The sequence below is a fragment of the Lolium perenne genome, chromosome 7 (assembly GCF_019359855.2).
Source record: "Lolium perenne isolate Kyuss_39 chromosome 7, Kyuss_2.0, whole genome shotgun sequence".
In the NCBI taxonomy this organism is placed as follows: Eukaryota; Viridiplantae; Streptophyta; class Magnoliopsida; order Poales; family Poaceae; genus Lolium; species Lolium perenne.
The window spans coordinates 144,106,577-144,117,525 of NC_067250.2; positions in this window are offsets into that span (position 1 = coordinate 144,106,577).

The window sequence follows — 10,949 nt, forward strand, 5'->3', positions numbered from 1 at the left end:
CATGGTTTTTACCTACAGTACTTTGTTTTTATTTTGTGTCTTGGAAGTTGTTTACTACTGTAGCAACCTCTCCTTATCTTAGTTTAGTGTTTTGTTGTGCCAAGTAAAGTCGTTGATAGAAAAGTTCATACTAGATTTGGATTACTGCGCAGAAACAGATTTCTTTGCTGTCACGAATCTGGGCTGTTTTCTCTGTAGGTAACTCAGAAAATTATGCCAATTTACGTGAGTGATCCTCAGATATGTATGCAACTTTGATTCAATTTGAGCATTTTCATTTGAGCAAGTCTGGTGCCTCGATAAAATTCGTCAATACGAACTGTTCTGTTTTGACAGATTCTGCCTTTTATTTCGCATTGCCTCTTTTGCTATGTTGGATGAATTTCTTTGATCCATTAATGTCCAGTAGCTTTATGCAATGTCCAGAGGTGTTAAGAATGATTGTGTCACCTCTGAACATGTTAATTTTTATTGTCACTAACCCTCTAATGAGTTGTTCTAAGTTTGGTGTGGAGGAAGTTTTCAAGGATCAAGAGAGGAGTATGATGCAACATGATCAAGGAGAGTGAAAGCTCTAAGCTTGGGGATGCCCCGGTGGTTCACCCCTCCATATTCTAAGAAGACTCAAGCGTCTAAGCTTGGGGATGCCCAAGGCATCCCCTTCTTCATCGACAACATTATCAGGTTCCTCCCCTGAAACTATATTTTTATTCCATCACATCTTATGTGCTTTGCTTGGAGCGTCGGTTTGTTTTTGTTTTTTGTTTTGTTTGAATAAAATGGATCCTAGCATTCACTTTATGGGAGAGAGACACGCTCCGCTGTAGCATATGGACAAGTATGTCCTTAGTTTCTACTCATAGTATTCATGGCGAAGTTTCTCCTTCGTTAAATTGTTATATGGTTGGAATTGGAAAATGATACATGTAGTAATTGCTATAAATGTCTTGGGTAATGTGATACTTGGCAATTGTTGTGCTCATGTTTAAGCTCTTGCATCATATGTTTTGCACCCATTAATGAAGAAATACATAGAGCATGCTAAAATTTGGTTTGCATATTTGGTTTCTCTAAGGTCTAGATAATTTCTAGTATTGAGTTTGAACAACAAGGAAGACGGTGTAGAGTCTTATAATGTTTACAATATGTCTTTTATGTGAGTTTTGCTGCACCGGTTCATCTTTGTGTTTGTTTCAAATAAGCCTCTAGCCTAAACCTTGTATCGAGAGGGAATACTTCTCATGCATCCAAAATACTTGAGCCAACCACTATGCCATTTGTGTCCACCATACCTACCTACTACATGGTATTTTCCGCCATTCCAAAGTAAATTGCTTGAGTGCTACCTTTAAAATTCCATCATTCACCTTTGCAATATATAGCTCATGGGACAAATAGCTTAAAAACTATTGTGGTATTGAATATGTAATTATGCACTTTATCTCTTATTAAGTTGCTTGTTGTGCGATAACCATGTTCACTGGGGACGCCATCAACTACTCTTTGTTGAATTTCATGTGAGTTGCTATGCATGTTCGTCTTGTCTGAAGTAAGAGCGATCTACCACCTTATGGTTAAGCATGCATATTGTTAGAGAAGAACATTGGGCCGCTAACTAAAGCCATGATCCATGGTGGAAGTTTCAGTTTTGGACATATATCCTCAATCTCATATGAGAAAATTATTAATTGTTGTTACATGCTTATGCATAAAAGAGGAGTCCATTATCTGTTGTCTATGTTGTCCCGGTATGGATGTCTAAGTTGAGAATAATCAATAGCGAGAAATCCAATGCGAGCTTTCTCCTTAGACCTTTGTACAGGCGGCATAGAGGTACCCCTTTGTGACACTTGGTTAAAACATGTGCATTGTGATGATCCGGTAGTCCAAGCTAATTAGGACAAGGTGCGGGCACTATTAGTATACTATGCATGAGGCTTGCAACTTGTAAGATATAATTTACATGATACATATGCTTTATTACTACCGTTGACAAAATTGTTTCATGTTTTCAAAATCAAAGCTCTAGCACAAATATAGCAATCGATGCTTTTCCTCTATGGAGGACCATTCTTTTACTTTCATTGTTGAGTCAGTTCACCTATTTCTCTCCACCTCAAGAAGCAAACACTTGTGTGAACTGTGCATTGATTCCTACATACTTGCTTATTGCACTTATTATATTACTCTATGTTGACAATATCCATGAGATATACATGTTACAAGTTGAAAGCAACCGCTGAAACTTAATCTTCCTTTGTGTTGCTTCAATGCTTTTACTATGAATTATTGCTTTATGAGTTAACTCTTATGCAAGACTTATTGATGCTTGTCTTGAAGTGCTATTCATGAAAAGTCTTTGCTATATGTTTCACTTGTTTACTCATGTCATATACGTTGTTTTGATCGCTGCATTCACTACATATGTTTACAAATAGTATGATCAAGGTTATGATGGCATGTCACTCCAGAAATTATCTTTGTTATCGTTTACCTGCTCGGGACGAGCAGAAACTAAGCTTGGGGATGCTGATACGTCTCCAACGTATCGATAATTTCTTATGTTCCATGCCACATTATTGATGTTATCTACATGTTTTATGCACACTTTATGTCATATTCGTGCATTTTCTGGAACTAACCTATTAACAAGATGCCGAAGTGCCGCTGTCTGTTTTCTGCTGTTTTTGGTTTCAGAAATCCTAGTAACGAAATATTCTCGGAATTGGACGAAATCAACGCCCAGGGTCCTATTTTGCCACGAAGCTTCCAGAAGACCGAAGAGGAGACGAAGTGGGGCCACGAGGATCCCAAACCCTAGGGCGGCGCCCCCCCCCCCCCTTGGCCGCGCGGCCCTGTGGTGTGGGGCCCTCGTGTGGCCCCCTGACCTGCCCTTCCGCCTACTTAAAGCCTCCGTCGCGAAACCCCCAGTACCGAGAGCCACGATACGGAAAACCTTCCAGAGACGCCACCGCCGCCGATCCCATCTCGGGGGATCCAGGAGATCGCCTCCGGCACCCTGCCGGAGAGGGGATTCATCTCCCGGAGGACTCTACGCCGCCATGGTCGCCTCCGGAGTGATGTGTGAGTAGTCTACCCCTGGACTATGGGTCCATAGCAGTAGCTAGATGGTTGTCTTCTCCCCATTGTGCTTCATTGTCGGATCTTGTGAGCTGCCTAACATGATCAAGATCATCTATCTGTAATTCTATATGTTGCGTTTGTTGGGATCCGATGAATAGAGAATACTTGTTATGTTGATTATCAAAGTTATGTCTATGTGTTGTTTATGATCTTGCATGCTCTCCGTTATTAGTAGATGCTCTGGCCAAGTTGATGCTAGTAACTCCAAGAGGGAGTATTTATGCTCGATAGTGGGTTCATGTCTCCGTGAATCTGGAGGGGTGACAAGAACCTCTAAGGTTATGGATGTGCTGTTGCCACTAGGGATAAAACATTGGTGCTATGTTCAAGGATGTAGTCACTAATTACATTACTTGCAATACTTAATGCAATTGTCTTTTGTTAGCAACTTAATACTGGAGGGGGTTCGGATGATAACCTGAAGGTGGACTTTTTAGGCATAGATGCATGCTGGATGGCGGTCTATGTACTTTGTCGTAATGCCCAATTAAATCTCACTATACTCATCATAATATGTATGTGCATGGTCATGCCCTCTTTATTTGTCAATTGCCCAACTGTAATTTGTTCACCCAACATGTTGTTTATCTTATGGGAGAGACACCTCTAGTGAACTGTGGACCCCGGTCCAATTCTCTATACTGAAATACAATCTACTGCAATACTGTTCTACTGTTTTCTGCAAACAATCATCTTCCACACAATACGGTTAATCCTTTGTTACAGCAAGCCGGTGAGATTGACAACCTCACTGTTTCGTTGGGGCAAAGTACTTTGGTTGTGTTGTGCAGGTTCCACGTTGGCGCCGGAATCCCTGGTGTTGCGCCGCACTACATTCCGCCGCCATCAACCTTCAACGTGCTTCTTGGCTCCTCCTGGTTCGATAAACCTTGGTTTCTTTCTGAGGGAAAACTTGCTGCTGTGCGCATCATACCTTCCTCTTGGGGTTCCCAACGAACGTGTGAGTTACACGCCATCAGGCCTCTAGGGAATCTACTGGAAATTAAGGTACTCCTTTTAATAGAGCACCGGAGCAAAGCATTAACACTCCGTGAACACATGTGATCCTCATGTCACCGCCTTCCCCTTCGGTTGTCCCAATTTCTGTCACTTTGGGGCCTCGGGTTCCGGACAACAATACGTGTATACAACTTGCAGGTAATATCATAAAACAATGCATATCATCATGAAACAATAACATGTTCAGATCTGAGATCATGGCACTCGGGCCCTAGTGACAAGCATTAAGCATAACAAGTTGCAACAATATCATAAAAGTACCAATTACGGACACTAGGCACTATGCCCTAACAATCTTATGCTATTACATGACCAATCTCATCCAATCCCTACCATCCCCTTCAGCCTACAGCGGGGGAATTACTCACACATGGATGGGGGAAACATGGCTGGTCGATGGAGAGGCGTCGGTGGTGATGATGGCGATGATCTCCTCCAATTCCCCGTCCCGGCGGAGTGCCAGAACGGAGTTTCTGGTCCCGAGACGGAGTTTCGCGATGGTGGCGGCGTACTGGATGTCTTCTGGCGATTTCGTCTCCGTCTCGCGTTTTTAGGTCGAAAGGGGTCTTATAGGCGAAGAGGCGGCGCAGGAAGGCGCCTGGGGGCTCCTCACAATAGGCTGGCGCGGCCAGGCCTGGGGCCGCGCCGCCTTATTGTGTGGTGGCCCTCTGGCCCGCCTCCGACTCTCCTTCGGTGTTCTGGGGTCTTCCGGGAAAAATAAGATGTTGGGTCTTCGTTTCGTCGAATTCCGAGAATATTGCCCGAACAGCCTTTCTGGAACCAAAAACAACAGAAAACAGGAACTGGCACTGTGGCATCTTGTTAATAGGTTAGTTCCGGAAAACGCATAAAAACATTATAAAGTGCAAGCAAAACATGTAAGTATTGTCATAGAACAAGCATGGAACATCAGAAATTATAGGTACGTTGGAGACGTATCAATGCACTTTGACGGATCAAAGCTCAAAGAGGGTCTAGGTGCTGGCGTGGTACTTACCTCACCAAAGGGAGATCATCTCCGGTATGTTTTGCAAGTGCATTTCAGGGCATCAAACAATGGCGTTGAGTATGAGGCTTTGATCCATGGGCTTAAGGTCACAAAAGAAATCGGTGCACGCCGGATCATTTGCTACGGCGATTCAGATCTTGTGGTGCAACAATGTTCCGGAGATTGGGATGCAAAAGATGCTAACATGGCCTCATACCGGTTTCATGTGCAAAAGATTGTCGGCTTCTTCGAAGGGTGTGAGTTTCACCATGTGCCGCAGGCTGAAAATGAAGTCGCGGATGCTCTGTCCAAGTTGGGCTCATCTAGGCAGGAAATTCCTCCCGGAATAGCCTTGGCTCGCTTAAGAGTACCATTGATCAAACCAAGTCCGGAGTCAGAATCAATTTTTGTACCGGAATCGCACGTGGTGCCAATGGATATTGATGAAGGAAATCCGGGGACTATACCGGTACACTCGGGGACTGCTCCGGTAAACTCGGGGACTGCGGTGCCTATACCGGAAGAAGCAATGATGGTGGATAGTATGGAGATAGACGTGCCGGTGCTTGTGGTTCGAGAAGCACCATCTTGGGTTAAACCTATTAAGGAATTCCTGATCAACGGCACCTTGCCGCTTGACGAAAACAAATCAAGAAGGATCCAGCGGAGAGCCAAAGCATACACCTTCATTAATGGAGAGGTGTACAAAAGAAGTGTTACCGGTGTCCTTCAAAGATGTGTGGAACCGGAAGAGGGAAAAGAGATGCTTAGGGAAATTCACCAAGGAGAATGTGGGCATCACGCTTCATCAAGGGCGCTGGTGGCAAAAGTATTCCAGCATGGGTTCTACTGGCCCACTGCCTTGGAAAATGCTGAGGATTTGGTAAGAAGATGCAATGGTTGCCAGAGGTACGCCAAGCAAAATCATACCCCGGCATCCGGTTTAAAAACTATACCGTTGACTTGGCCATTTGCTGTTTGGTGCCTTGACATGGTTGGCCCATTCAAAACTGCAAGGGGAAACATGACCCTCATCTTGGTAATGGTGGATAAGTTCACCAAATGGCTGAAGGTAAAACCTATCGCAAAGTGTGATGGGCACACAGCGGTAAAATTCCTAAAGGATGTCATCTTGCGGTATGGATACCCGCATAGTATCATCACTGACAATGGCTCAAACTTTGCCCAAGGTGAATTCAAGCGATTCTGTGAGGATAACAACATCCGGTTGGATTTGTGCTCAGTAGCACACTCACAAGGCAATGGCCAAGTGGAAAGAACAAATGCACTGGTGCTTTCCGGTATAAAACCAAGGCTCATTGAACCACTCGAAAAGACACCGGGATGTTGGCTCGATGAGCTACCATCAGTACTGTGGAGCATAAGAATGACTCCAAACCGGTCTACCGGATACACTCCATTCTTTATGGTTTACGGAGCAGAAGCGGTCATACCAACCGACATTCTCCATGACTCACCAAGGGTGCAACTCTATACCGAACAAGAAGTAAAAGAGGCCCGAGAAAACGATGTGGACTTGCTAGAAGAAGCAAGAGAGCTAGCGTTGGCGAGAACAGCCATTTACCAGCAAAACCTCAGACGCTATCATAGCCGGAAGGTTAACCCGAGGGTTTTCCAGGAAGGAGATCTGGTGTTGCGCCTAGTGCAACGCACTGAGGGCCGGCATAAGCTTTCACCCCCATGGGAGGGACCTTTCATTGTGAGCAAAGCTCTCCACAATGATGCCTATTATCTAATCGATGCACAGGAATGGAAAGAAGGAAAGGCGGAAAGATCCGGAGATGAGACCAAGCATCCGTGGAACATAGCTCTGTTGCGTCCTTTCTACTCATGAAGTTGTGGTGTAAGAAGTTCCTTTTTGTACCTTATTTGCTATGAATAAAAGATGTCGGAACCTCGAATGAATCTCGGGGACTACCCCTACTGAAATTACATGCAATATGTCTATTTTTCAGTTTACCGGCTGCTTGTGAACATTTTTTCTTTCCGGTTTAGTAACGTGCTAAACCTACCGGAGTCTTCGACTCTGCTGCTGTCCGCAACCCGGCTTCATGGCAAGCAAGATAAACCGGTAGGAATTACGCACGTGAACTACGAAAAGAGAGAGTGGGAACGAACAATTCGGAAAAGTTTAACTAACCCCGGTTATACCGGTTTTTTGTGAAAATTTCGAGTTATTTCTAAGTTCAAGAAAATGCTTGCTTGGCAAAAGAACTTTGTGCCTCATACGCCAAAACACCCAAAAGAGGTAGGCAGAGCCAAAGCAAAAGAGCCAAGTGTGCATCGGATTGGATGCGGAAACAATTCCGGAATCTTCGCGGTACAAGATCAAAGCAAACAATGAGCAAAATGCTAAGTCAACAGACAAACATAGATTAATAAGCTACCGGTATAACATACCGGCAGATAATATGGTAGCACTGCCAAAAGAACGGCTAAGTATTATCTTACATCATAAACCCCGGCATACCGGGGTAGAATTTAATAAGCATTGTTTTTGAGATAAGCAGGGGCTGGCAAATATATCACAAGAAATGTTTAGGCATCCGGAGGCTGAGGGCCAGCTGTGGGAGCTTCAGGAGGAGCGGAACCGGCCTCAGGGGCATGCTCTGGAGGCACCTGGTCTTCTTCGGCATCTTCATCCCCTTCCTCCTCGATGTCTTCTTCTTTATCAGAAAGTGCATCTTGGACATCGGAGGGAGGAGGGATAAAAGTGCTGGTAGAGGCAAACTCCGCGATCCGGTACGCTCGGTCCTGCCGCTTCACGGTAAGGACCGGATTCGTATCAGTGGGTGCGTCGCCACGAAGACTGTGGAGGGCATCCAGGTCGAGCTCATCGTACCAAGAGCAGACAATGCGTAGTGCAGCATCCGCTCCGGCACGGGCTGCGGAGCACTTCCATTCGCGAATCCGGCGCCCTGCCTCCTTTAGCCGGTCGGCGGTGAGCGTGATGTTGGCTGGCACTGCCTCTCCAGGCCACAGCACTTTGAAGATTTGGATGGCGATATCCGGAAGATCAGCAAGGTGCCGATCCACGGAGCGCATGTGCTGGACTCGGGCGGAGAGTGCGACCAGATAGTCGTACCCGTCCCAAGGCGCGTCCAGGTTGGGAAATTCTCGTGCCACCCTGTCATCCATCACCTTCTTCAGTGCATGCGTCTGGGAGTCCGGGAAGAGCTCTACAGAAGGAAATAAAAGAGATAAGGTTAAGTTATCGGAAAAGATAATTTACCGGAAGAAAAAGGACACAGACATGCTACCGGAAAGAAAAAGCCTGTAAGCGAAAAAAGGGACAAGACAAAGGCTTACTGAGAGCCAGCGCGTCGATCTGCATGACCAGCCGATCATATTCCCTATGATCAGTGGTCATAAGTTCAATCCGATGCTCCACCACCTTCCGCGTCTTGCTCTCCTCCTCCAGCTCTGCCCGTAGCACCGCAGTGTTGTTGGTGTACTCCTCCAGGGACTCAGCAAGCTTGGCTTCAGCCGCAGCCTGGGCATCCTCGAGCTCGCGCACGTGCCGGAGCCCAGCTTGCATGGCCTGCTCTTTCACTTCGCGATGCACGGTGATGAGCTGCTCCTTTTCAGCTGTAGTCCAAAAAAAAGACATGTTAGCAAAAAGGTAACCGGTAGGATGCAGAAAAGCAAGTTAACTGGAAAAGAAAAAATACTTTGGAGTGCAGCAAGCTGAGTCTTGAGGGCTTCGATGGAAGCTTCCGGGATAGCTGGTACGCAAAAAGTTTATAAGTACTAAAAGAGAAAAGCTTCCGGTAAGAAGGTGCCGGGAGCACGGAAGCTCACCTTGGCACTTGCTGTGCGCTTCACAAAGATCCCGGTGCTCCCACAGTAGCTCCTCAAAGAGGTGCTTCCGGGTATCCGCCGTGCTCTGTTCAAGTGAAAATGACTATAAGAAGATGCCGGTTTTGGGAATTTCTAAGGAAGTTTCGCGCTCAGAGCTACGCTCTCAACCCGAAACTCGGGGACTAGGAAGATATACATAATCGTAAAAGAATGAAAACTGGCATGAGCTGAAAAATTGCAAAGGGTTTGGTGTAACTTACCACCACGTTGTTGGTGGCATCATGCCACGCATTGTCAAGCTCCTTGACCGCGCGCCGCAACCACATGAAGTGCTGCTCAGTGCACCGGGGGCCAGCGGGGTCAATCGCCGGAAGCCGGTCCTTCCCCAGGCCGCGCGTGGCCACGGACACATCCGCTCGATTCCACTTCTCAGCGTAGTCGAGCAGATGCCCCAGCTCGTTGCCTCCACGCGTCAGCTCCGTGATCTGGCCCAGCTGACTGGAAGCCGCTTCTCCGGCCACGACAGCAGCGCGGCCGGCGTGCAGCACCAAGGACTGCGGGCCGGGGGTAGGAGTGCCGAAAGCCATGGCCTTCGCCTTGGAAGGTTCCGGCTTGAGTGGCCTGGTGCCTTCTGGCGGCGGCGTCGGCTTGGCCGCAGCGGGTCCTTGGCGTGGAGGCGGCATGAGCTCAGCCGCGCTGGGTCCTTTGCTTGGCGGCGGCGTTGGATTGGCCCCAGCTGGCTCGACGGTGGGAGCTTCTGGAGGAGGCGCGGGCGTAGTCTCGGGCGGCAAGCGGGCGTCGGGTGCATCCTGGCCCGAAGCTGAGCCTGCCGGCGCAGACTTGGAGGGGGGAGAATCTGTAGTCTTCTTCTTCTTTCTTTTCGGGACGGGAGGAACCTGAGATTCCGCCCTCCCAGCAGCTTCAGAATCGGCGCCGATGTTGCTGGCGCCGGTATCTTGTGTTTCTGGAGGGGAGACGTGGTCCTCCTCCGCGCGGTGATCTGGAGATGTAGGGGCCGCGCGCCCCGCACTTGAAGTGCCTCCCAGAAGGGAGGCAGAAGAGTTGCCGGTACCAGATGGTACCGGGCTTGAGTGAGGAGGAGGTGAGGTCCTTGCGGTTCCCTCGGAGCTCTCCGGCCTCATGCCGCTAGCGCTCTTGGAGAGCTTGAGCGCAGGGCTGAACAAGAAAAAGAGAAAGGATCAGGAAAAGCAACCGGAAGGAAAAAACTTTGCAAAACAAAGCAAACAGAGAAACAAAAACTTACCCGGAAGCGACCGACATCTGCCGCTTCTTGTACTGCCTCTTGGAGACCACCTTCCCGCCGACAACCTCTTGCCGGGGGCGCTTGGCGGGAGGAGCCTCGCTGGGGCCGGCTTCAGATGCCGGTGCCTTCTTCTTCTTGCCCTGGGAGGTGAGTTTCTCTAGGAACTCGCGGCCAACCTCAGCCTGCAGAGGTGTAGCGTGGTCCAGGACCTGTGGGTTGGTGCTGGCTGAGGGAGCATCTACAGCAAGAAAACATATGAGGAGGTGAAAGAATAAGATACCTCAAGAATAGTAACGTCATCGTCGGAACCGGAAGCTTCGGATGAGAAGTTACCGTGGCGCGGGGTGTGGGTGCGGCCCATCTTGAGGTCGGTCCAATGAATATAAGGATCCGGGTCCACCGTGTCCAGAGCCCACTTCCGGCAAGGGCCTCGCTGCTCCGCTGCGATGCGAGGGAAGCGCTGCTTTGCCTGGAAAGGAATAGAAAGACAGTTAGTCATACATCGAAAAGCTACCGGAAAACAACCCGGATTGCATAATCTCTTACTTCATCAGTTGGAGGGTTGGTGGAGCTAAGAGGAAGGAAGCCACACTCCCAGTCCATCAGCATGGCGGTTTGGCAGATCTTCCTAGCCTTAAGAACTACATCCTCCTTGCTTAGAGGGAGGCCGGTGATCTTGGTAGGATCGCCAGGGCCGTACATTTCGCTTAT